Genomic DNA, 27,500 nt, shown 5'->3' with positions numbered 1-27,500 from the left:
TCTTGTAGGTATTTTTTCACTATTTTCACCCTTAAAGCATTTTTCCTCTGTTCTACATCCATCAATCCTAAGCCACCCCTCTCTACCGGCCCTAATATTGTGTTATATGCAATTCTTGCTGGCTTTCCTTCCCATAAAAAGTCAAGAAAACATTTCTTCAACCTCTGTTTCGTCCATAAAGGTATTTCAGATACATATAAAACATACCAAAGTTTAGAAACCATTAAAACATTCAATATTAAAACCTTCCCCTTCAAATTTAGTGTTCTCAATCTCCAAAAATTTAACCTCCTCTCTATATCTGTTACAAGCTGCTCCCACATTTCATCTCTTACTTTCCTTTCATTCTTTCCCATTAAAATTCCTAAAATCCTCATTTCCTCAACTTCCTTGAAATTAAAACAATCCGTTAAAACCGTTGCTTTACCAAATCTCATATACACAGTTTTGTCCTCATTTACTTTGCTTCCCGACCCTCTACAATACTCTTTTACCACATTCATCACTTCTTTAACACTCTCTTTTCCCTTTACAATTATTGTCGTATCATCAGCATATTGAAATACTTTTCCCTCAGCCTTACTTCCTTCAGTTTCTAATCCTTCTATTCCTTCTTTTTGTTTTATAGCCAGTCCTAAAGGTTCAGATACTAAGGAATATAAAAGCGCTGAAAGCGGACAACCCTGTCTAATTGATCTTGTGATTTTAAAACATTCTGTTAAAAAACCATTACATTTTATTTTTGTTAGTGCACCTTTATATAAAATTCCAATCCATTTAATAAAATTCTCCCCAAAACCAAAAGTCTTTCAAATCTCAAATAAATAGCTGTGCTCGACCCTATCAAAAGCTTTCTCGAAATCTAAACTGATTACATATCCTTCTTCTTTTTTTTCTTTCATATACCATATTTTATCTCTTATACTCATTGTGATATCCGCAATATCCCTGCCTTTAACCCCATATGCTTGATTTGTATTAATTATATTTGGCATTACTTCTTTTAACCTATTTGCTAAAACCTTTGCTAAAATTTTAAGATCTGTATTCAACATAGTAATGGGCCTATAGTTTTTTAAATCAGCCTTTTCTCCTTTTCTTTTGTATACAAGCTTCATTATCCCTATTCTTGTTCTTTCATTAATTTCTTCCTTTTCAAAAATTTCTTTAAAAACCTCATTTAAAATCTCTAATAAAATGTCTTTAAAACATACATAAAATTCAGTTCCCAAACCATCTATTCCTGGACTTTTCTTTTTATTCAGTTGACTTATTGCTCTTTCGATTTCTTCTTCTCTAATTTCTTGGTCACACTCTTTTTTATCTTCCTCACTTACTTTTGCTTTTATTTGATTCAACAGTTTCTTTTTTTCCTGCTCATCCACACCTCTTGCACTAAACAAATCCTCATAAAAATCTTTTATTTCTTCTAAAATCCTTTCATTCCCTTCGACAATTTCCCCGTTTTTTCCTCTTATTTCTTTTATCATTTCTGCTTTCCCTCTCTTTTTTTCCAGATCAAAAAAGAACTTTGTAAATTTTTCTCCCTGCACCACATATTTTGCCTTGCTTCTTAATTTCGCCGCCTCATATTCTTTTTCTTCTATTACTTTCAATTCTCCCTGTATTTCCTTTATCTTTTGTATGTCCTTATTTTCTTTGTTCAATTCCATTTCTAAACTTTCTTGCATTTCCCTTTTGTTGTTTCTTTTGCATTTCTGTATTAACTTACAATATTTAATTGAAAACTTTTTGATTAAAAACTTTGTATTCTCCCACCATATTCTCTTATCTTCTTCATACATTCTGTTTTCCTTTTCTTTTTCTATCATTTCTTTAACCTTAAAAACATAGTCTTCATTCTTTAAAATTTGTGTATTTAATATCCAAACTCCAGTCCCTCTTTGCATGTTACTCCAATCCAAATTGAAAGTTAAAAACTTGTGATCACTAAAGCTTGTCTCCTTATACTTAATATTTTCTATAAAATTGTCTACATTTCTTGTACATAAAACAAAGTCAATTCTGGTTTGGCATACAAATCTCCCCACTATTTGTCTTCTTGAAAATTCTTTTTTCTTTTCATTTCTTTCTCTCCACACATCTATTATATTATTTTCTTCCATTAACGCTTTCAATTCTTTTCTCCCCGTATCAGTTTTATAAACCATTCCTTCAGCCATATCCTGCTTACTAAAAACTGTATTAAAATCACCCATCATAATAATTTCCCTATAGTTCTTCACAAGACGCCTTAAAACCATAAAAAATTCTTTCTTTTCATTTTGTTCATTTGGTGCATGGACATTGACTATAATTACTTTCTTTTCCTCATACTCCATTTCTACAGCCATACATTTACCTTCATTATCTTTATATACAGTTTTACACTTTGCCCCACTGTTTTCTTTTATTAAAATTGCAACTCCTCTCCCCAACCTTCCATCTCCATTATTATACAAAAAACTTCCTTCCCATCTCTTTTTAAAATCATTCATCGTATCATCTTTCCAGTTCGTTTCCTGTAATGCAATGATATCTTGTCTTTTACATTCTTCTTTAACTTTTCCAAATTTGTTTAAGTCCATCAGTCCTCTTGCGTTAAATGTCACACAACTTAAAACCATTAAAAAGAATAGAAACAAATTAAAAGCCATCCTTTCAGTCCTCCTCCTCCAAACCTCTCAACACCTCATATCGGTTCAAAAACTTTGCTCGTCCTTTTTTCATAACTTTTCTCCTTGCAAGCTCTAGATTGGGTGTTACCTTTATTGTTTGCCTTCTTGTTTGTCCCTCTGCTTTGTCCTTTTTGATTTTCTCCACTTTTTCCTCTTCTTCACTGTTCGTTTCTTTGTTTTGCTCCTTTTCCGCTTGTCCCGTTTTTTCCACCCTTTCCACAAAGTCCTTAAAACTCGAAGTTAATTCCATTGGTGTCCATGTTAAACTCTGTCCTTGCGTTTGCTCCTCATTATTTTTTGGTCTATTTTCTCTGTCCTCCTCATTGTCTGTTTCCTTTTCCATTTCTCCTTGTTGTGCTCGCTCTGTTTCTTTCTCTTCTTCGTTAGTTTCTGGGTGTTTGTTGCCTCTTTCATGCATTTGCCCATCCACCTGGCTTTCTCCACCCCCTTCCGCTTCCTCCATCCAACACTCACATCTGTTTAAAATCTCTCGGCATTCCGGGCACTTAACCGCAGGGCAGTCTCGTGCGAAGTGTCCCCTCTCCTCACATTTGTAACATTTAAAATCAGGACAGTCTTTCATCAGATGTTCTGGGCTCATGCACAGCCGACAGGTCTTCACCTGGTGACTGTGCATCACCCTGAAATACTGTGGCCCTTCCGCTGTGTCCAGCTTTGTGCTGTAAGGGAGGGAGACAACTTCTCTTGGGAACCTTGCCTTGATGAACCTCGTGCCATCTTCAATATTAGTGCCCGGATACAACCTTCTTTTAATTTTAGATACAGGGAGAACTCCCCAACCATTCAATTTTTCTAAAATTTCTTCATCATCCAGGTAGACAGGCAAATGCATGAAAGAAACAACATAGTCCCTGTTTTGTAGTTTTTTTACCTCACATGTTGCTCCTCCTATTGTCAGTCCATCCATCAAATCGTTGCACATTTCTTCCTTTTCCAGGGTCAGTTCATACTCCTTGTCTTGTCTTGGCCGTACTGCTAAAATTTTCCCTTCTCGCCTTAGGGCGCCAGCTAAGGGCAGGGGTCCGCGAAGCGCTTAATAAGTTGCCGGCGGCAGGCGGTTCGCGGACGCTGCGCGGCGCCCCCTAGAGGATTTTTGCCGGACCCCTCGACCTCCCCGTCTCAGAGGGGAGGCCCCGCCGGGTCCGTCCGAGGCGTCGGCCGGGGCCTGGGACCCCCAGGGGCCCCGCGGAACGGCCCCCATTTTTCGCTCCTTTTGTTGCGATCTCGAGTTCGGCCACCAGGTGGCAGACTTCTGTCCACGGAACGCCTGTGGGGGGGGCGTCGAATAGGTTGTAGGTGGGCGTCCACGGACAGCCTAAAGGTGCCACGGGGAGCCTATTGGCCGGCCCCGCCCACCGACCACGAAAAGCCTATTCGTCCCCCTGACCGCCTATGTGACCACGAAAAGCCTATTCGTCCCCCTGACCGCCTATGTGACCACGGAAGGCCTATTCGTCCCCCTGACCGCCTATGTGACCACGAAAAGCCTATTCGTCCCCCTAACCACCTATGTGACCACGAAAAGCCTATTCGTCCCCCTGACCACCTATGCGTCCACGAAAAGCCTATTCGTCCCCCTGACCGCCTTTGTGACCACGAAAAGCCTATTCGTCCCCCTAACCACCTATGTGTCCACGAAAAGCCTATTCGTCCCACTAACCACCTATGTGTCCACGAAAAGCCTATTCGTCCCCCTAACCACCTACGTGACCACGAAAAGCCTATTCGTCCCCCTAACCACCTATGTGACCACGAAAAGCCTATTCGTCCCCCTAAACACCTATGTGACCACGGAAAGCCTATTCGTCCCCCTGACCACCTATGTGACCACGAAAAGCCTATTCGTCCCCCTAACCACCTATGTGTCCACGAAAAGCCTATTCGTCCCCCTAACCACCTATGTGTCCACGAAAAGCCTATTCGTCCCCCTAACCACCTATGTGACCACGAAAAGCCTATTCGTCCCCCTAAACACCTATGTGACCACGGAAAGCCTATTCGTCCCCCTAACCACCTATGTGACCACGAAAAGCCTATTCGTCCCCCTAACCACCTATGTGACCACGAAAAGCCTATTCTTCCCCCTAACCACCTATGTGACCACGAAAAGCCTATTCATCCCCCTAAACACCTATGTGACCACGGAAAGCCTATTCATCCCCCTAACCACCTATTTGTCCACGGAAAGCCTGCAGAGGCCCCGTCAAATAAGTTACAGCTGTCACTTGCCCACCAGCAACTTATTTGACAGGGCATCCGTAGGCGTTCCGTGGACGATGCTGTAAATAGTCATATTTCATAACTACGGTGGTTTTATGAACACATTTCTACAGTACAGTGCTCAGGGAACACTACCCAGCAGAAATATGTACATTACAGCACCTAAAATGGCTTAATTTGCATACAAATGCAGTGTCCACGGAAAGCCTGTGTAGGCCTGGTCAAATAAGTTACGCGTGGGACGTTCCCTCTTGTGTGGTCCACTTCTGTGGTCAAACATCAATTAATAGACTAAAGAACTTATTGAGGTGGCTCCCCACATCCTCCTGAAGGACCCTGAGGTGTTAAAACCTCAGAATTCCACTGACCACGAACAGCCTATTTTTTATAATGAGATAGATTGTACGTGGGACGTCCAGATCTCAGCTTCTGGACGTGCTATGAAGCTAAAACCTGCGTTCCTGCACTAGTCTGGACATTCCCAGCTCCTGTGGTGAATTTCAAGAAGTTTGGAGAAACTTGAAAATCTGGCTTGAACCCCTTTGAGTTTTTTTGAGCAAGATTTTCAAGTTTCTCCGATCTTCTTCAAATTCTCAAAGTCATCAGGGCATGTCCAGGCCAGCGCAGGAACGCAGGTTTCAGCTTGATAGCACGTCCAGAAGCTGAGATCTGGACGTCCCACGTACAATCTATCCCATTATTAAAAATAGGCTGTTCGTGGTCAGTGGAATTCTGAGGGTTTAACACCTCAGGGTTCTTCAGGAGGATGCGGGGAGCCACCTCAATAAGTTCTTTAGTCTATTAATTGATGTTTGACCACAGAAGTGGACCACATAAGAGGGAACGTCCCACCTGTAACTTATTTGACTGGGCCTCCATAGGCGTTCCGTGGACAGTACTGTAATAAGTCATATTTCATAACTGCAGTGGTTTTATGGGCAAAATTCTACAGTACATTGCTCAGGGAACACTACCCAGCAGTTCTATGTACATTACAGCACCTAAAATAGCTTAATTTGCATACAAATGCACTGTCCACGGAAAGCCTATGGAGGCCCCGTCAAATAAGTTACAGGTGTCACTTGACAATGCATTAGTCATTATAAGTCATTTTTCATAAATGTAATGATTTTATTGAGTAATAACTACAGTACAGTGCTCAGGAAACACCATCCAGCAGCTTTGTGTGCATTGGAGCTCATCAAAGGGCTAAATTTGCATAAAAATGCACTGTCCACGAACAGCCTGTGGACGCCCTGTCAAATAAGTTACAGGTGTCATACACCATATGTGGTGAAATACTCGAAAATCCAACTCGAAATCCAACGTGACGTGAGTTCTACATTCTAGAGGTGATCTATATTCCCGAAACTCTGGCCCCTGAGCGGGGGGCCCCTAGGCTACCAGAGTCCCGAATTTGGAGGTCCTGTGACCTTTTGACCCCTCTATACCCAACATCCCACGTGCAACTTAATCAATGGAGATTCACAGGTGGTAAATAAGTTACACGTGTCACTTGACAATGCATTAGTCATTATAAGTCATTTTTCATAAATGTAATGATTTTATTGAGTAATAACTACAGTACAGTGCTCAGGAAACACCATCCAGCAGCTTTGTGTGCATTGGAGCTCATCGAAGGGCTAAATTTGCATAAAAATGCACTGTCCACGAACAACCTGTGGACGCCCCGTCAAATAAGTTACAGCTGTCACTTGCCCACCTGTAACTTATTTGACTGGGCCTCCATAGGCGTTCCGTGGACGATAAGATAATAAGTCATATTTCATAACTACAGTGGTTTTATGGACACATTTCTACAGTACAGTGCTCAGGGGACACTACCCAGCAGAAATATGTACATTGCAGCACCTAAAATGGCTTAATTTGCACATAAATGCACTGTCCACGGAATGCCTGTGTAGGCCCCGTCAAATAAGTTACAGCTGTCACTTGCCCACCTGTAACTTATTTGACTGGGCCTCCATAGGCGTTCCGTGGACGATAAGATAATAAGTCATATTTCATAACTACAGTGGTTTTATGGACACATTTCTACAGTACTGTGCTCAGGGGACACTACCCAGCAGAAATATGTACATTGCAGCACCTAAAATGGCTTAATTTGCACATAAATGCACTGTCCACGGAATGCCTGTGTAGGCCCCGTCAAATAAGTTACAGCTGTCACTTGCCCACCAGCAACTTATTTGACAGGGCATCCATAGGTGTTCCGTGGACGATAAGATAATAAGTCATATTTCATAACTACAGTGGTTTTATGGACACATTTCTACAGTACAGTGCTCAGGGGACACTACCCAGCAGAAATATGTACATTGCAGCACCTAAAATGGCTTAATTTGCACATAAATGCACTGTCCACGGAATGCCTGTGTAGGCCCCGTCAAATAAGTTACAGCTGTCACTTGCCCACCAGCAACTTATTTGACAGCGCATCCATAGGTGTTCCGTGGACGATAAGATAATAAGTCATATTTCATAACTACAGTGGTTTTATGGACACATTTCTACAGTACAGTGCTCAGGGGACACTACCCAGCAGAAATATGTACATTGCAGCACCTAAAATGGCTTAATTTGCACATAAATGCACTGTCCACGGAATGCCTGTGTAGGCCCCGTCAAATAAGTTACAGCTGTCACTTGCCCACCTGTAACTTATTTGACTGGGCCTCCATAGGCGTTCCGTGGACGATAAGATAATAAGTCATATTTCATAACTACAGTGGTTTTATGGACACATTTCTACAGTACAGTGCTCAGGGGACACTACCCAGCAGAAATATGTACATTGCAGCACCTAAAATGGCTTAATTTGCATAAAAATGATTTGTCCACGAAACGCCTATGGAGGCCCTGTCAAATAAGTTACAGCTGTCACTTGCCCACCTGTAACTTATTTGACTGGGCCTCCATAGGCGTTCCGTGGACGATAAGATAATAAGTCATATTTCATAACTACAGTGGTTTTATGGACAAATATCTACAGTACACTGCTCAGGGAACACTACCCAGCAGATATAAGTACATTACAGCACCTAAAATGGCTTAATTTGCATAAAAATGCACTGTCCACGAAGAGCCTGTGGAGGCCCTGTCAAATAAGTTGCACGTGGGCACTTCCTGTATGACTCGGCAAAATCCCACCTGTAACTTATTTTATGGGTGCCTGCACAATGCAATAAGTTGCAAGTGTCAGCCGCTCCCGTTCGGACCGAGGGGGCCCGAGGGCCCCCATATATCACTAGAAGTTGCGTCACTCGGCCCTCGACGACATACCGAGAGGTTTAGGTCGGTAGTCGCTAACGATATTTTATACTATTTTTCATACAACTCTCTGTCTCCCATTGAGCTCTGTGGGGGGATGGGCACACGGAGCCGTTTCTTTCGCGGTGGTTCGTTGGCTTAGGAAGCATTTAAGGCCGCGGAACCTTGGGACCCGATTCGGGGGACCCTGACGGTACTCTGTGGTGAATCTCGGGGCCCCGTGACCTTTTGACCCCCGCGTACCCGAGGTCCCACGTGCAGCTTATTTCAATGGAAATTTCACAGGTGGTTCGCGGTCATTGGGGTCTTTCTCGGCCGTTCGGGCCGATGCGGACACGGAACTTCGGGCGCTGACCCGGGGCCCCGCGACGGGGCGTATATGTCGGATTCGGGGCGATCGGACAAGTGACACAGGGCCGTTTCCTGTTGTGGTGGTCTAGGAAATGGCTAGGGCCACGAAAACCTGGGACCCGATTCGGGGGCCCCTGACGGTGCTCTGTGGCGAATTTCGGGGCCCTGCGACCTTTTGACCCCTGCCTGCGCCGCGTCCCACGTGCAGCTTATTTCAATGGGAATTTCACAGGTGGTTCGTGGTCATTGGGGTCTTTCTCGCCCGTTCGGGCCGATACGGACACGGAACTTCGGGCGCTGACCCGGGGCACCGTGACGGGGCGTATATGTCGGATTCGGGGCGATCGGACCTTTCCGTCCGCCGACCGCGAAACACCTGTAAAATGAATGGAATAAGTTGCACGTGTCAGCGGCTCCCGTTCGGCCCCCGAGGGTCCGAGGGGTCCCAAACTTCACGTGCCGGTAGCCTACGGGCCCCCGAACACTATATCGAGCAGGCGAGCGTCTAACCCCGACGCGAAGCTGTGCGTGCTCGTTTGGCAGAAATCTCTCTCGCAGGCCTCTGCCTCACATAGCCTCTAAGACCCTCTTGAATCAGTTCGAGTGCCCTGATGTCAAAAGTTTTGCAAACTGCAGAAACGAACGCTTAGAAGCGATCCAGAGCTACCAAACTCCGGGTCCTGAGTCGGGGGCCCCAAGGTTACCGCTGTACCGAATTTCGGGGCCCTGCGACCTTTTGACCCCTGCCTGCACCGCGTCCCACCTGCAGCTTATTTCAATGGAAATTTCACAGGTGGTTCGTGGTCATAGGGGTCTTTCTCGGCCGTTCGGCCCGATACGGACACGGAACTCCGGGCGTTGGCCCGGGGGACCGTGACGTAGAGTATATGTCAGTTTGGGGGCGATCGGACAAGTGACACAGGGCCGTTTCCTGTTGTGGTGGTCTAGGAAATGGCTAGGGCCACGAAAACCTGGGACCCGATTCGGGGGCCCCTGACGGTGCTCTGTGGCGAATTTCGGGGCCCTGCGACCTTTTGACCCCTGCCTGCGCCGCGTCCCACGTGCAGCTTATTTCAATGGAAATTTCACAGGCGGTTCGCGGTCATAGGGGTCTTTTTCGGCCGTTCGGGCCGTTACGGACACGGAACTTCGGGCGCTGACCCAGGGCACCGTGACGGGGCGTATATGTCGGATTCGGGGCGATCGGACCTTTCCGTCCGCCGACCGCGAAACACCTGTAAAATGAATGGAATAAGTTGCACGTGTCAGCGGCTCCCGTTCGGCCCCCGAGGGTCCGAGGGGTCCCAAACTTCACGTGCCGGTAGCCTACGGGCCCCCGAACACTATATCGAGCAGGCGAGCGTCTAACCCCGACGCGAAGCGGTGCGTGCTCGTTTGGCAGAAATCTCTCTCGCAGGCCTCTGCCTCACATAGCCTCTAAGACCCTCTTGAATCAGTTCGAGTGCCCTGATGTCAAAAGTTTTGCAAACTGCAGAAACGAACGCTTAGAAGCGATCCAGAGCTACCAAACTCCGGGTCCTGAGTCGGGGGCCCCAAGGTTACCGCTGTACCGAATTTCGGGGCCCTGCGACCTTTTGACCCCTGCCTGCACCGCGTCCCACCTGCAGCTTATTTCAATGGAAATTTCACAGGTGGTTCGTGGTCATAGGGGTCTTTCTCGGCCGTTCGGCCCGATACGGACACGGAACTCCGGGCGTTGGCCCGGGGGACCGTGACGTAGAGTATATGTCAATTTGGGGGCGATCGGACAAGTGACACAGGGCCGTTTCCTGTTGTGGTGGTCTAGGAAATGGCTAGGGCCACGAAAACCTGGGACCCGATTCGGGGGCCCCTGACGGTGCTCTGTGGCGAATTTCGGGGCCCTGCGACCTTTTGATCCCTGCCTGCGCCGCGTCCCACGTGCAGCTTATTTCAATGGAAATTTCACAGGCGGTTCGCGGTCATAGGGGTCTTTTTCGGCCGTTCGGGCCGTTACGGACACGGAACTTCGGGCGCTGACCCAGGGCACCGTGACGGGGCGTATATGTCGGATTCGGGGCGATCGGACCTTTCGGTGGCCTTTCCGTGGCCTTTCCGTCCACCGACCGCGAAACACCTGTAAAACGAATGGAATAAGTTGCACGTGTCAGCGGCTCCCGTTCGGCCCCCGAGGGTCCGAGGGGCCCCAAACTTCACGTGCTGGTACGTTAGGGGCCGCCCGATACCATACTGAGTACGCGAGTGGCTAGCTCAAATGTAAAGTTGTTTTTGTCATTTCGGAAGAAATCTGTCACGCAGGCCTCTCGCTCACATAGACTCTAAGACCCTTTTGAATGCACAAAAGTGCTCTGAAGTAAAAGAATTTCGTAGTGCTGAAACATGCGCTTGGAAGTCATCTAGAACTCTGAAACTCTGGATCCTGAATCGGGGGCCCCTGGACTACCACCGTGTCAAATTTCGGGGCCACGCGACCTTTTGACCCCTGGGTACCCGACATCCCACGTGCAGCTTATTTCAATGGAAATTTCACAGGTGGTTCGTGGTCGTAGGGGTCTTTCTCGCCCGTTCGGGCCGATGCGGACACGGAACTTCGGGCGCTGACCCGGGGCCCCGCGACGGGGCGTATATGTCGGATTCGGGGCGATCGGACAAGTGACACAGGGCCGTTTCCTGTTGTGGTGATCTAGGAAATGGCTAGGGCCACGAAAACCTGAGACCCGATTCGGGGGCCCCTGACGGTGCTCTGTGGCGAATTTCGGGGCCCTGCGACCTTTTGACCCCTGCCTGCGCCGCGTCCCACGTGCAGCTTATTTCAATGGAAATTTCACAGGTGGTTCGCGGTCATTGGGGTCTTTCTCGCCCGTTCGGGCCGATACGGACACGGAACTTCGGGCGCTGACCCAGGGCACCGTGACGGGGCGTATATGTCGGATTCGGGGCGATCGGACCTTTCGGTGGCCTTTCCGTGGCCTTTCCGTCCACCGACCGCGAAACACCTGTAAAACGAATGGAATAAGTTGCACGTGTCAGCGGCTCCCGTTCGGCCCCCGAGGGTCCGAGGGGCCCCAAACTTCACGTGCTGGTACGTTAGGGGCCGCCCGATACCATACTGAGTACGCGAGTGGCTAGCTCAAATGTAAAGTTGTTTTTGTCATTTCGGAAGAAATCTGTCACGCAGGCCTCTCGCTCACATAGACTCTAAGACCCTTTTGAATGCACAAAAGTGCTCTGAAGTAAAAGAATTTCGTAGTGCTGAAACATGCGCTTGGAAGTCATCTAGAACTCTGAAACTCTGGATCCTGAATCGGGGGCCCCTGGACTACCACCGTGCCAAATTTCGGGGCCACGCGACCTTTTGACCCCTGGGTACCCGACATCCCACGTGCAGCTTATTTCAATGGAAATTTCACAGGTGGTTCGTGGTCGTAGGGGTCTTTCTCGCCCGTTCGGGCCGATACGGACACGGAACTTCGGGCGCTGACCCGGGGCCCCGCGACGGGGCGTATATGTCGGATTCGGGGCGATCGGACAAGTGACACAGGGCCGTTTCCTGTTGTGGTGGTCTAGGAAATGGCTAGGGCCACGAAAACCTGGGACCCGATTCGGGGGCCCCTGACGGTGCTCTGTGGCGAATTTCGGGGCCCTGCGACCTTTTGACCCCTGCCTGCGCCGCGTCCCACGTGCAGCTTATTTCAATGGAAATTTCACAGGTGGTTCGTGGTCATTGGGGTCTTTCTCGCCCGTTCGGGCCGATACGGACACGGAACTTCGGGCGCTGACCCGGGGCCCCGTGACGGGGCGTATATGTCGAATTCGGGGCGATCGGCCACCGTCCACGAAGCGCCTGTAAAAAGTCAATAGAATAAGTTGCGCGTGTCGCCGCCCCCCCTTCGGCCCCTGGGTGTCTGAGTGACCCCGGATTTCACGGAACGCGGCGTCACGTGGCCCTCGACGACGTACCGGGTCGGCAATTTCTCGCTACGCAAAACGGCCCTCGTGCTCCGCTGTCCACCAAACACCTGTGAAAACGCATGGGATAAGTGGTACGTGGGATGCTCTGCCGTTTGGCCCCCGGGGACCGTTTCTGCCCCAAACTTGGCCTGCCGGTAGTCCCTGGGGTACAGAAAGACCCTGGGGGATGGAGAAAGCCGAATCGCATACGGATCGTGACGAACCGCCGAAACGCGCACTTAGGGAGGAGACTGAAATTTCAAACTCTGGATCGCAACTCGGGGCGCCCTCGGCTACCCTCGTATCGAATTTCGAGGTCCTGCGACCTTTCGGGACCGATTTAGACTGACTTCGCCCTGGGACAAAAATAGGTGTTTAGCGGGCACGAAAGACACCTCGCGGCCATGCCCGTACGGTTGGGTCGGGTTAGGGGTCAAAATAGGCACAGAGGAAGACCTTGGTGAAGTTTAGGTGGTTAGGGGTCAAAATAGGCATTCCGTGTCACTGAGGAAGACTGTGGTGAAGTTTAGGTGGTTAGGGGTCAAAATAGGCGTTCCGTGTCACTGAGGAAGACTGTGGTGAAGAATAGGTGGTTAGTGGGCGAAATAGGCGTTCCGTGTCACTGAGGAAGACTTTGGTCAAGTTTAGGTGGTTAGGGGTCAAAATAGGCGTTCCGTGTCACTGAGGAAGACTGTGGTGAAGAATAGGTGGTTAGTGGGCGAAATAGGCGTTCCGTGTCACTGAGGAAGACTTTGGTCAAGTTTAGGTGGTTAGGGGTCAAAATAGGCGTTCCGTGTCACTGAGGAAGACTTTGGTCAAGTTTAGGTGGTTAGGGGTCAAAATAGGCGTTCCGTGTCACTGAGGAAGACTGTGGTGAAGAATAGGTGGTTAGTGGGCGAAATAGGCGTTCCGTGTCACTGAGGAAGACTTTGGTCAAGTTTAGGTGGTTAGGGGTCAAAATAGGCGTTCCGTGTCACTGAGGAAGACTGTGGTGAAGAATAGGTGGTTAGTGGGCGAAATAGGCGTTCCGTGTCACTGAGGAAGACTTTGGTCAAGTTTAGGTGGTTAGGGGTCAAAATAGGCGTTCCGTGTCACTGAGGAAGACTGTGGTGAAGAATAGGTGGTTAGGGGTCAAAATAGGCATTTCGTGGCACTGAGGAAGACTTTGGTCAAGTTTAGGTGGTTAGGGGTCAAAATAGGCGTTCCGTGTCACTGAGGAAGACTGTGGTGAAGAATAGGTGGTTAGTGGGCGAAATAGGCGTTCCGTGTCACTGGGGAAGGCTGTGGTGAAGAATAGGCGGTTAGTGGACGAAATAGGCGTTCCGTGTCACTGAGGAAGACTGTGGTGAAGAATAGGTGGTTAGGGGCACCCAAAGGCCTTTCGTGGCCTTCCTCGTGGTGTCAGGGTGCCCCCAGAGGCGTCCGTCCGGAGCCTATGGCCAATCTGAGGCACTTACCTGCTTTTTCGCAAAACGTCCACGCCACCATTGAAATAAGCGGCTCGTGTCGTCCACGAACTGCACGCGAGCCCTCGCACCAACTATGCTGCCAATGGCAACTTATTTGAATGGCAAAATGTCCACGAACCACCTAGGTTCCCTTACTCCAATCTGTTCCGCTACTGCCTTGATAACATCCACCACTTTGGCATTGTTTGTTTTTTCCACATTAATAATCACCGTAGCCTCCTTCAAATATTTTCTTTTCTCAAGCACTCTCCTCACTTCCGAATCAGGTCCACGTCCAGCTCGTTGTCCATATTCCAGTCCAGCATTGTTGTGTTTCCTTGTCTCTCCAGCCATTTCCGTGTTGTTTGCCATAGGTCCGTCCATTTTAAGAAAAAAAAAACACTGATAAGAAAAAAGAGAAACCACCCTCCAGCCAGCCTAAGGCCGCTGTTGGGTGGTTAAAAAGACAAAAAAAAAAAGCTTTAGGAAAGAAAAAAACAAAAGACAAAAACTATAGAAAACAAAAAAAACTAAGAAAAAACAAACAGGTGTGGGAGAGCCTTCCTCTCCCCTCTGCAGCCAAACTACTTCCTGTTGACTCAACAGCGCCCTCAGGTGGTGGTATGGCCATAAGCGAGGGCTGCTCCAAAAAGTGGGCTATTTAAAGATCAGCCTCCGTAAAAGCCAGCATATTATATAAATAGTGAAGAAAAGGCAAAAGCTTACAGCACCTGGTATTCCCAGGCGGTCTCCCATAAAAGTGTAACAATCGGCCTTATCAGCCGAGTTACAAGACTAAAATGGGGTCAGATTTAACTGTGAGAGATGACTAGTGGTTAAAAGAATGAGACATAAAAGAAAATTGGTTTAAATAGATTTTTGTGCATTTACAAGGTTCACATAAAAGACTTTAAAACAACACGATAAAACTAGGTAAACTCTGTTAAAAGAATACAGTTCATTTGTCCATACCCTAAAAACAGGTAAACTCTGTTAAAAGAATACAGTTCATTTGTCCATACCCTAAAAACAGTCCAAGAACCCCAGTGTGTTGATAAGTCCAATGTGAGTGTCCACCAGTGTATATACAATCCACAGAAAGTGTAATCCAAAGTTTGCAGGTGGTGAATGGAAAGGTGAGCTCTAAAATTAGCAACTCCTCAATCCAACAGTTTGGTGACTGTCCTTTGTTTGTCATGCTGCTCTCTTATACAGTTGTACTTCCTGCTTCCTGTCATGTGTCTAGTCACATGACAGGCCAACCATCCATTTATTAAAGACACATACACTTAAAATGTTAAGAGTAATAAAATGGCCTAAAAAACATGTAAAACACTTAAAACTCTATAATACATGTAAATGATTGTAATAAATAGAGCGGTAAAACACGTCTTTCTAAAAGCCAGCATATTATATAAATAGTGAAGAAAAGGCAAAAGCTTACAGCACCTGGTATTCCCAGGCGGTCTCCCATCCAAGTACTAACCAGGCCCGACGCTGCTTAGCTTCCGAGATCAGACGAGATCGGGCGCTCTCAGCGCGGTATGGCCATAAGCGAGGGCTGCTCCAAAAAGTGGGCTATTTAAAGATCAGCCTCCGTAAAAGCCAGCATATTATATAAATAGTGAAGAAAAGGCAAAAGCTTACAGCACCTGGTATTCCCAGGCGGTCTCCCATCCAAGTACTAACCAGGCCCGATGCTGCTTAGCTTCCGAGATCAGACGAGATCGGGCGCTCTTTTTTTTTTTTTATTAAGAAATTTCAAACATTAAAATACAATAAAATTAAAAGTTTTCCTTACACAAAACATTTTCATATCACATTCTCTATATACACAATCAGAATTTCAGAAATCTCTGTCAGTTTCCACATCAAATCTTTTAAGACAGAACAAACGTGTGGAGTAAAAACATGATAAAAAGCATCTAAGTTATTTTCACACTTAAAATGCACATACAGTTTTTCCATGTACACTTCAGTTTTTCTTTTAAACACGTTCCAAACATCCAACACAATTTTTTCTTTTTTAGCCACAGTTCTTCTTTCCCATATTGCACTTTTCATCAACATTACCCACAGATTTATAAACTTTTTGTTTTTGCACTTCTTTTCCCACCCAAACATCACCACTCTGTTCCAGCCCATTACATTTTCATCCCATTCCACAGTCAAATCCCTAATTACACATTTACATTTGTTTAAAAAGGCCTCCAATTCTTTACAATATAAAAACATATGTAAAATCCCCTCCTCTTTCTCCTGGCACACTTTACACAATGCGTTTTGTTCCATCCCTATTTTCTTTAAAATAAACTCAGTAAAAACCACCTTATGTCTTATAAAATACTCCAAACATTCCAATTTTGTCTCCACACATCTTCCTCTCATGTTTCTCCATATAAAATCTTCTTTTAAATCTTTGAATTTTTGCACCCAATACTTATTTACAATTGGTTCTTTAAAAACACTATCCCTAAAACCACAATAAAACATTTTTACAGTACATTCTTTAAAATCAAACAATTTCTCCCCCAATTTCACATAGATCTTCTCTGTTTGCACACTTCTTCCATACTCTCAATCCTTTTAATCCACTCTTTTGGTATTGCATTTTTTATGGTTTCATAATTGTTTGTAATTTCTTTTTTACTATATTCTTCTTTTGCCATTTCCATTGTGTCCTCAATGTATTGTGTTGGTAAAAACCCCTCTTTGAACTCATATAAAATATCTCTCAACCTGGTTATCCCCACTCCCATCCATTTCTTTAAAAATATTTCTTTCTCTTGTTTTAAAATGTTGTTATTTAAGAACAGAGGTTGATTTAAAATGTTTTCTCTCCCGTGTGGATTGTACTCAATGTTTGCTAAAAACTTCCCCCAGGCACTAAATATTTCTCTGTAAAACTCTGGTAAACCTTCTGTCATCCAAATTTTAGTTTTCATCCATAAAATTCCATCCCCCATGTTAAAAGCACCACATTTGTTTAAAAAGTATTTCATTGTTTTCTTCCACTCACTTTTGTTCTCCTCTTGTAGGTATTTTTTCACTATTTTCACCCTTAAAGCATTTTTCCTCTGTTCTACATCCATCAATCCTAAGCCACCCCTCTCTACCGGCCCTAATATTGTGTTATATGCAATTCTTGCTGGCTTTCCTTCCCATAAAAAGTCAAGAAAACATTTCTTCAACCTCTGTTTCGTCCATAAAGGTATTTCAGATACATATAAAACATACCAAAGTTTAGAAACCATTAAAACATTCAATATTAAAACCTTCCCCTTCAAATTTAGTGTTCTCAATCTCCAAAAATTTAACCTCCTCTCTATATCTGTTACAAGCTGCTCCCACATTTCATCTCTTACTTTCCTTTCATTCTTTCCCATTAAAATTCCTAAAATCCTCATTTCCTCAACTTCCTTGAAATTAAAACAATCCGTTAAAACCGTTGCTTTACCAAATCTCATATACACAGTTTTGTCCTCATTTACTTTGCTTCCCGACCCTCTACAATACTCTTTTACCACATTCATCACTTCTTTAACACTCTCTTTTCCCTTTACAATTATTGTCGTATCATCAGCATATTGAAATACTTTTCCCTCAGCCTTACTTCCTTCAGTTTCTAATCCTTCTATTCCTTCATTTTGTTTTATAGCCAGTCCTAAAGGTTCAGATACTAAGGAATATAAAAGCGCTGAAAGCGGACAACCCTGTCTAATTGATCTTGTGATTTTAAAACATTCTGTTAAAAAACCATTACATTTTATTTTTGTTAGTGCACCTTTATATAAAATTCCAATCCATTTAATAAAATTCTCCCCAAAACCAAAAGTCTTTCAAATCTCAAATAAATAGCTGTGCTCGACCCTATCAAAAGCTTTCTCGAAATCTAAACTGATTACATATCCTTCTTCTTTTTTTTCTTTCATATACCATATTTTATCTCTTATACTCATTGTGATATCCGCAATATCCCTGCCTTTAACCCCATATGCTTGATTTGTATTAATTATATTTGGCATTACTTCTTTTAACCTATTTGCTAAAACCTTTGCTAAAATTTTAAGATCTGTATTCAACATAGTAATGGGCCTATAGTTTTTTAAATCAGCCTTTTCTCCTTTTCTTTTGTATACAAGCTTCATTATCCCTATTCTTGTTCTTTCATTAATTTCTTCCTTTTCAAAAATTTCTTTAAAAACCTCATTTAAAATCTCTAATAAAATGTCTTTAAAACATACATAAAATTCAGTTCCCAAACCATCTATTCCTGGACTTTTCTTTTTATTCAGTTGACTTATTGCTCTTTCGATTTCTTCTTCTCTAATTTCTTGGTCACACTCTTTTTTATCTTCCTCACTTACTTTTGCTTTTATTTGATTCAACAGTTTCTTTTTTTCCTGCTCATCCACACCTCTTGCACTAAACAAATCCTCATAAAAATCTTTTATTTCTTCTAAAATCCTTTCATTCCCTTCGACAATTTCCCCGTTTTTTCCTCTTATTTCTTTTATCATTTCTGCTTTCCCTCTCTTTTTTTCCAGATCAAAAAAGAACTTTGTAAATTTTTCTCCCTGCACCACATATTTTGCCTTGCTTCTTAATTTCGCCGCCTCATATTCTTTTTCTTCTATTACTTTCAATTCTCCCTGTATTTCCTTTATCTTTTGTATGTCCTTATTTTCTTTGTTCAATTCCATTTCTAAACTTTCTTGCATTTCCCTTTTGTTGTTTCTTTTGCATTTCTGTATTAACTTACAATATTTAATTGAAAACTTTTTGATTAAAAACTTTGTATTCTCCCACCATATTCTCTTATCTTCTTCATACATTCTGTTTTCCTTTTCTTTTTCTATCATTTCTTTAACCTTAAAAACATAGTCTTCATTCTTTAAAATTTGTGTATTTAATATCCAAACTCCAGTCCCTCTTTGCATGTTACTCCAATCCAAATTGAAAGTTAAAAACTTGTGATCACTAAAGCTTGTCTCCTTATACTTAATATTTTCTATAAAATTGTCTACATTTCTTGTACATAAAACAAAGTCAATTCTGGTTTGGCATACAAATCTCCCCACTATTTGTCTTCTTGAAAATTCTTTTTTCTTTTCATTTCTTTCTCTCCACACATCTATTATATTATTTTCTTCCATTAACGCTTTCAATTCTTTTCTCCCCGTATCAGTTTTATAAACCATTCCTTCAGCCATATCCTGCTTACTAAAAACTGTATTAAAATCACCCATCATAATAATTTCCCTATAGTTCTTCACAAGACGCCTTAAAACCATAAAAAATTCTTTCTTTTCATTTTGTTCATTTGGTGCATGGACATTGACTATAATTACTTTCTTTTCCTCATACTCCATTTCTACAGACATACATTTACCTTCATTATCTTTATATACAGTTTTACACTTTGCCCCACTGTTTTCTTTTATTACAATTGCAACTCCTCTCCCCAACCTTCCATCTCCATTATTATACAAAAAACTTCCTTCCCATCTCTTTTTAAAATCATTCATCGTATCATCTTTCCAGTTCGTTTCCTGTAATGCAATGATATCTTGTCTTTTACATTCTTCTTTAACTTTTCCAAATTTGTTTAAGTCCATCAATCCTCTTGCGTTAAATGTCACACAACTTAAAACCATTAAAAAGAATAGAAACAAATTAAAAGCCATCCTTTCAGTCCTCCTCCTCCAAACCTCTCAACACCTCATATCGGTTCAAAAACTTTGCTCGTCCTTTTTTCATAACTTTTCTCCTTGCAAGCTCTAGATTGGGTGTTACCTTTATTGTTTGCCTTCTTGTTTGTCCCTCTGCTTTGTCCTTTTTGATTTTCTCCACTTTTTCCTCTTCTTCACTGTTCGTTTCTTTGTTTTGCTCCTTTTCCGCTTGTCCCGTTTTTTCCACCCTTTCCACAAAGTCCTTAAAACTCGAAGTTAATTCCATTGGTGTCCATGTTAAACTCTGTCCTTGCGTTTGCTCCTCATTATTTTTTGGTCTATTTTCTCTGTCCTCCTCATTGTCTGTTTCCTTTTCCATTTCTCCTTGTTGTGCTCGCTCTGTTTCTTTCTCTTCTTCGTTAGTTTCTGGGTGTTTGTTGCCTCTTTCATGCATTTGCCCATCCACCTGGCTTTCTCCACCCCCTTCCTCTTCCTCCATCCAACACTCACATCTGTTTAAAATCTCTCGGCATTCCGGGCACTTAACCGCAGGGCAGTCTCGTGCGAAGTGTCCCCTCTCCTCACATTTGTAACATTTAAAATCAGGACAGTCTTTCATCAGATGTTCTGGGCTCATGCACAGCCGACAGGTCTTCACCTGGTGACTGTGCATCACCCTGAAATACTGTGGCCCTTCCGCTGTGTCCAGCTTTGTGCTGTAAGGGAGGGAGACAACTTCTCTTGGGAACCTTGCCTTGATGAACCTCGTGCCATCTTCAATATTAGTGCCCGGATACAACCTTCTTTTAATTTTAGATACAGGGAGAACTCCCCAACCATTCAATTTTTCTAAAATTTCTTCATCATCCAGGTAGACAGGCAAATGCATGAAAGAAACAACATAGTCCCTGTTTTGTAGTTTTTTTACCTCACATGTTGCTCCTCCTATTGTCAGTCCATCCATCAAATCGTTGCACATTTCTTCCTTTTCCAGGGTCAGTTCATACTCCTTGTCTTGTCTTGGCCGTACTGCTAAAATTTTCCCTTCTCCAATCTGTTCCGCTACTGCCTTGATAACATCCACCACTTTGGCATTGTTTGTTTTTTCCACATTAATAATCACCGTAGCCTCCTTCAAATATTTTCTTTTCTCAAGCACTCTCCTCACTTCCGAATCAGGTCCACGTCCAGCTCGTTGTCCATATTCCAGTCCAGCATTGTTGTGTTTCCTTGTCTCTCCAGCCATTTCCGTGTTGTTTGCCATAGGTCCGTCCATTTTAAGAAAAAAAAAACACTGATAAGAAAAAAGAGAAACCACCCTCCAGCCAGCCTAAGGCCGCTGTTGGGTGGTTAAAAAGACAAAAAAAAAAAGCTTTAGGAAAGAAAAAAACAAAAGACAAAAACTATAGAAAACAAAAAAAACTAAGAAAAAACAAACAGGTGTGGGAGAGCCTTCCTCTCCCCTCTGCAGCCAAACTACTTCCTGTTGACTCAACAGCGCCCTCAGGTGGTGGTATGGCCATAAGCGAGGGCTGCTCCAAAAAGTGGGCTATTTAAAGATCAGCCTCCGTAAAAGCCAGCATATTATATAAATAGTGAAGAAAAGGCAAAAGCTTACAGCACCTGGTATTCCCAGGCGGTCTCCCATAAAAGTGTAACAATCGGCCTTATCAGCCGAGTTACAAGACTAAAATGGGGTCAGATTTAACTGTGAGAGATGACTAGTGGTTAAAAGAATGAGACATAAAAGAAAATTGGTTTAAATAGATTTGGTGCATTTACAAGGTTCACATAAAAGACTTTAAAACAACACGATAAAACTAGGTAAACTCTGTTAAAAGAATACAGTTCATTTGTCCATACCCTAAAAACAGGTAAACTCTGTTAAAAGAATACAGTTCATTTGTCCATACCCTAAAAACAGTCCAAGAACCCCAGTGTGTTGATAAGTCCAATGTGAGTGTCCACCAGTGTATATACAATCCACAGAAAGTGTAATCCAAAGTTTGCAGGTGGTGAATGGAAAGGTGAGCTCTAAAATTAGCAACTCCTCAATCCAACAGTTTGGTGACTGTCCTTTGTTTGTCATGCTGCTCTCTTATACAGTTGTACTTCCTGCTTCCTGTCATGTGTCTAGTCACATGACAGGCCAACCATCCATTTATTAAAGACACATACACTTAAAATGTTAAGAGTAATAAAATGGCCTAAAAAACATGTAAAACACTTAAAACTCTATAATACATGTAAATGATTGTAATAAATAGAGCGGTAAAACACGTCTTTCTAAAAGCCAGCATATTATATAAATAGTGAAGAAAAGGCAAAAGCTTACAGCACCTGGTATTCCCAGGCGGTCTCCCATCCAAGTACTAACCAGGCCCGACGCTGCTTAGCTTCCGAGATCAGACGAGATCGGGCGCTCTCAGCGCGGTATGGCCATAAGCGAGGGCTGCTCCAAAAAGTGGGCTATTTAAAGATCAGCCTCCGTAAAAGCCAGCATATTATATAAATAGTGCAGAAAAGGCAAAAGCTTACAGCACCTGGTATTCCCAGGCGGTCTCCCATTCAAGTACTAACCAGGCCCGACGCTGCTTAGCTTCCAAGATCAGATGAGATCGGGCGCTCTTTTTTTTTTTTTTTTTAATTAAGAAATTTCAAACATTAAAATACAATAAAATTAAAAGTTTTCCTTACACAAAACATTTTCATATCACATTCTCTATATATACAATCAGAATTTCAGAAATCTCTGTCAGTTTCCACATCAAATCTTTTAAGACAGAACAAACGTGTGGAGTAAAAACATGATAAAAAGCATCTAAGTTATTTTCACACTTAAAATGCACATACAGTTTTTCCATGTACACTTCAGTTTTTCTTTTAAACACGTTCCAAACATCCAACACAATTTTTTCTTTTTTAGCCACAGTTCTTCTTTCCCATATTGCACTTTTCATCAACATTACCCACAGATTTATAAACTTTTTGTTTTTGCACTTCTTTTCCCACCCAAACATCACCACTCTGTTCCAGCCCATTACATTTTCATCCCATTCCACAGTCAAATCCCTAATTACACATTTACATTTGTTTAAAAAGGCCTCCAATTCTTTACAATATAAAAACATATGTAAAATCCCCTCCTCTTTCTCCTGGCACACTTTACACAATGCGTTTTGTTCCATCCCTATTTTCTTTAAAATAAACTCAGTAAAAACCACCTTATGTCTTATAAAATACTCCAAACATTCCAATTTTGTCTCCACACATCTTCCTCTCATGTTTCTCCATATAAAATCTTCTTTTAAATCTTTGAATTTTTGCACCCAATACTTATTTACAATTGGTTCTTTAAAAACACTATCCCTAAAACCACAATAAAACATTTTTACAGTACATTCTTTAAAATCAAACAATTTCTCCCCCAATTTCACATAGATCTTCTCTGTTTGCACTTCTTCCATACTCTCAATCCTTTTAATCCACTCTTTTGGTATTGCATTTTTTATGGTTTCATAATTGTTTGTAATTTCTTTTTTACTATATTCTTCTTTTGCCATTTCCATTGTGTCCTCAATGTATTGTGTTGGTAAAAACCCCTCTTTGAACTCATATAAAATATCTCTCAACCTGGTTATCCCCACTCCCATCCATTTCTTAAAAAATATTTCTTTCTCTTGTTTTAAAATGTTGTTATTTAAGAACAGAGGTTGATTTAAAATGTTTTCTCTCCCGTGTGGATTGTACTCAATGTTTGCTAAAAACTTCCCCCAGGCACTAAATATTTCTCTGTAAAACTCTGGTAAACCTTCTGTCATCCAAATTTTAGTTTTCATCCATAAAATTCCATCCCCCATGTTAAAAGCACCACATTTGTTTAAAAAGTATTTCATTGTTTTCTTCCACTCACTTTTGTTCTCCTCTTGTAGGTATTTTTTCACTATTTTCACCCTTAAAGCATTTTTCCTCTGTTCTACATCCATCAATCCTAAGCCACCCCTCTCTACCGGCCCTAATATTGTGTTATATGCAATTCTTGCTGGCTTTCCTTCCCATAAAAAGTCAAGAAAACATTTCTTCAACCTCTGTTTCGTCCATAAAGGTATTTCAGATACATATAAAACATACCAAAGTTTAGAAACCATTAAAACATTCAATATTAAAACCTTCCCCTTCAAATTTAGTGTTCTCAATCTCCAAAAATTTAACCTCCTCTCTATATCTGTTACAAGCTGCTCCCACATTTCATCTCTTACTTTCCTTTCATTCTTTCCCATTAAAATTCCTAAAATCCTCATTTCCTCAACTTCCTTGAAATTAAAACAATCCGTTAAAACCGTTGCTTTACCAAATCTCATATACACAGTTTTGTCCTCATTTACTTTGCTTCCCGACCCTCTACAATACTCTTTTACCACATTCATCACTTCTTTAACACTCTCTTTTCCCTTTACAATTATTGTCGTATCATCAGCATATTGAAATACTTTTCCCTCAGCCTTACTTCCTTCAGTTTCTAATCCTTCTATTCCTTCTTTTTGTTTTATAGCCAGTCCTAAAGGTTCAGATACTAAGGAATATAAAAGCGCTGAAAGCGGACAACCCTGTCTAATTGATCTTGTGATTTTAAAACATTCTGTTAAAAAACCATTACATTTTATTTTTGTTAGTGCACCTTTATATAAAATTCCAATCCATTTAATAAAATTCTCCCCAAAACCAAAAGTCTTTCAAATCTCAAATAAATAGCTGTGCTCGACCCTATCAAAAGCTTTCTCGAAATCTAAACTGATTACATATCCTTCTTCTTTTTTTTCTTTCATATACCATATTTTATCTCTTATACTCATTGTGATATCCGCAATATCCCTGCCTTTAACCCCATATGCTTGATTTGTATTAATTATATTTGGCATTACTTCTTTTAACCTATTTGCTAAAACCTTTGCTAAAATTTTAAGATCTGTATTCAACATAGTAATGGGCCTATAGTTTTTTAAATCAGCCTTTTCTCCTTTTCTTTTGTATACAAGCTTCATTATCCCTATTCTTGTTCTTTCATTAATTTCTTCCTTTTCAAAAATTTCTTTAAAAACCTCATTTAAAATCTCTAATAAAATGTCTTTAAAACATACATAAAATTCAGTTCCCAAACCATCTATTCCTGGACTTTTCTTTTTATTCAGTTGACTTATTGCTCTTTCGATTTCTTCTTCTCTAATTTCTTGGTCACACTCTTTTTTATCTTCCTCACTTACTTTTGCTTTTATTTGATTCAACAGTTTCTTTTTTTCCTGCTCATCCACACCTCTTGCACTAAACAAATCCTCATAAAAATCTTTTATTTCTTCTAAAATCCTTTCATTCCCTTCGACAATTTCCCCGTTTTTTCCTCTTATTTCTTTTATCATTTCTGCTTTCCCTCTCTTTTTTTCCAGATCAAAAAAGAACTTTGTAAATTTTTCTCCCTGCACCACATATTTTGCCTTGCTTCTTAATTTCGCCGCCTCATATTCTTTTTCTTCTATTACTTTCAATTCTCCCTGTATTTCCTTTATCTTTTGTATGTCCTTATTTTCTTTGTTCAATTCCATTTCTAAACTTTCTTGCATTTCCCTTTTGTTGTTTCTTTTGCATTTCTGTATTAACTTACAATATTTAATTGAAAACTTTTTGATTAAAAACTTTGTATTCTCCCACCATATTCTCTTATCTTCTTCATACATTCTGTTTTCCTTTTCTTTTTCTATCATTTCTTTAACCTTAAAAACATAGTCTTCATTCTTTAAAATTTGTGTATTTAATATCCAAACTCCAGTCCCTCTTTGCATGTTACTCCAATCCAAATTGAAAGTTAAAAACTTGTGATCACTAAAGCTTGTCTCCTTATACTTAATATTTTCTATAAAATTGTCTACATTTCTTGTACATAAAACAAAGTCAATTCTGGTTTGGCATACAAATCTCCCCACTATTTGTCTTCTTGAAAATTCTTTTTTCTTTTCATTTCTTTCTCTCCACACATCTATTATATTATTTTCTTCCATTAACGCTTTCAATTCTTTTCTCCCCGTATCAGTTTTATAAACCATTCCTTCAGCCATATCCTGCTTACTAAAAACTGTATTAAAATCACCCATCATAATAATTTCCCTATAGTTCTTCACAAGACGCCTTAAAACCATAAAAAATTCTTTCTTTTCATTTTGTTCATTTGGTGCATGGACATTGACTATAATTACTTTCTTTTCCTCATACTCCATTTCTACAGACATACATTTACCTTCATTATCTTTATATACAGTTTTACACTTTGCCCCACTGTTTTCTTTTATTACAATTGCAACTCCTCTCCCCAACCTTCCATCTCCATTATTATACAAAAAACTTCCTTCCCATCTCTTTTTAAAATCATTCATCGTATCATCTTTCCAGTTCGTTTCCTGTAATGCAATGATATCTTGTCTTTTACATTCTTCTTTAACTTTTCCAAATTTGTTTAAGTCCATCAGTCCTCTTGCGTTAAATGTCACACAACTTAAAACCATTAAAAAGAATAGAAACAAATTAAAAGCCATCCTTTCAGTCCTCCTCCTCCAAACCTCTCAACACCTCATATCGGTTCAAAAACTTTGCTCGTCCTTTTTTCATAACTTTTCTCCTTGCAAGCTCTAGATTGGGTGTTACCTTTATTGTTTGCCTTCTTGTTTGTCCCTCTGCTTTGTCCTTTTTGATTTTCTCCACTTTTTCCTCTTCTTCACTGTTCGTTTCTTTGTTTTGCTCCTTTTCCGCTTGTCCCGTTTTTTCCACCCTTTCCACAAAGTCCTTAAAACTCGAAGTTAATTCCATTGGTGTCCATGTTAAACTCTGTCCTTGCGTTTGCTCCTCATTATTTTTTGGTCTATTTTCTCTGTCCTCCTCATTGTCTGTTTCCTTTTCCATTTCTCCTTGTTGTGCTCGCTCTGTTTCTTTCTCTTCTTCGTTAGTTTCTGGGTGTTTGTTGCCTCTTTCATGCATTTGCCCATCCACCTGGCTTTCTCCACCCCCTTCCTCTTCCTCCATCCAACACTCACATCTGTTTAAAATCTCTCGGCATTCCGGGCACTTAACCGCAGGGCAGTCTCGTGCGAAGTGTCCCCTCTCCTCACATTTGTAACATTTAAAATCAGGACAGTCTTTCATCAGATGTTCTGGGCTCATGCACAGCCGACAGGTCTTCACCTGGTGACTGTGCATCACCCTGAAATACTGTGGCCCTTCCGCTGTGTCCAGCTTTGTGCTGTAAGGGAGGGAGACAACTTCTCTTGGGAACCTTGCCTTGATGAACCTCGTGCCATCTTCAATATTAGTGCCCGGATACAACCTTCTTTTAATTTTAGATACAGGGAGAACTCCCCAACCATTCAATTTTTCTAAAATTTCTTCATCATCCAGGTAGACAGGCAAATGCATGAAAGAAACAACATAGTCCCTGTTTTGTAGTTTTTTTACCTCACATGTTGCTCCTCCTATTGTCAGTCCATCCATCAAATCGTTGCACATTTCTTCCTTTTCCAGGGTCAGTTCATACTCCTTGTCTTGTCTTGGCCGTACTGCTAAAATTTTCCCTTCTCCAATCTGTTCCGCTACTGCCTTGATAACATCCACCACTTTGGCATTGTTTGTTTTTTCCACATTAATAATCACCGTAGCCTCCTTCAAATATTTTCTTTTCTCAAGCACTCTCCTCACTTCCGAATCAGGTCCACGTCCAGCTCGTTGTCCATATTCCAGTCCAGCATTGTTGTGTTTCCTTGTCTCTCCAGCCATTTCCGTGTTGTTTGCCATAGGTCCGTCCATTTTAAGAAAAAAAAAACACTGATAAG

General features: G+C 42.0%; 2 non-coding genes across 2 annotated transcripts; both read right to left on the bottom strand.

Moving 5' to 3' along the window:
* Window positions 1–15,397: 15,397 nt before the first annotated feature.
* On the bottom strand, window positions 15,398–15,516 carry LOC141301379 (5S ribosomal RNA). Its single transcript, XR_012342164.1, has one exon. It is a non-coding gene; the product is annotated as a 5S ribosomal RNA (ribosomal RNA).
* Window positions 15,517–21,960: 6,444 nt separating this feature from the next.
* LOC141301297 (5S ribosomal RNA) lies at window positions 21,961–22,079 on the bottom strand. Its single transcript, XR_012342153.1, has one exon. It is a non-coding gene; the product is annotated as a 5S ribosomal RNA (ribosomal RNA).
* Window positions 22,080–27,500: the final 5,421 nt, after the last annotated feature.

This window comes from Garra rufa, chromosome 1, assembly GCF_049309525.1.
Source record: "Garra rufa chromosome 1, GarRuf1.0, whole genome shotgun sequence".
Taxonomy (NCBI): Eukaryota; Metazoa; Chordata; class Actinopteri; order Cypriniformes; family Cyprinidae; genus Garra; species Garra rufa.
The sequence above is the reverse complement of the archived record's forward strand: the minus strand, read 5'-3'. Positions and strand labels throughout refer to the sequence as shown.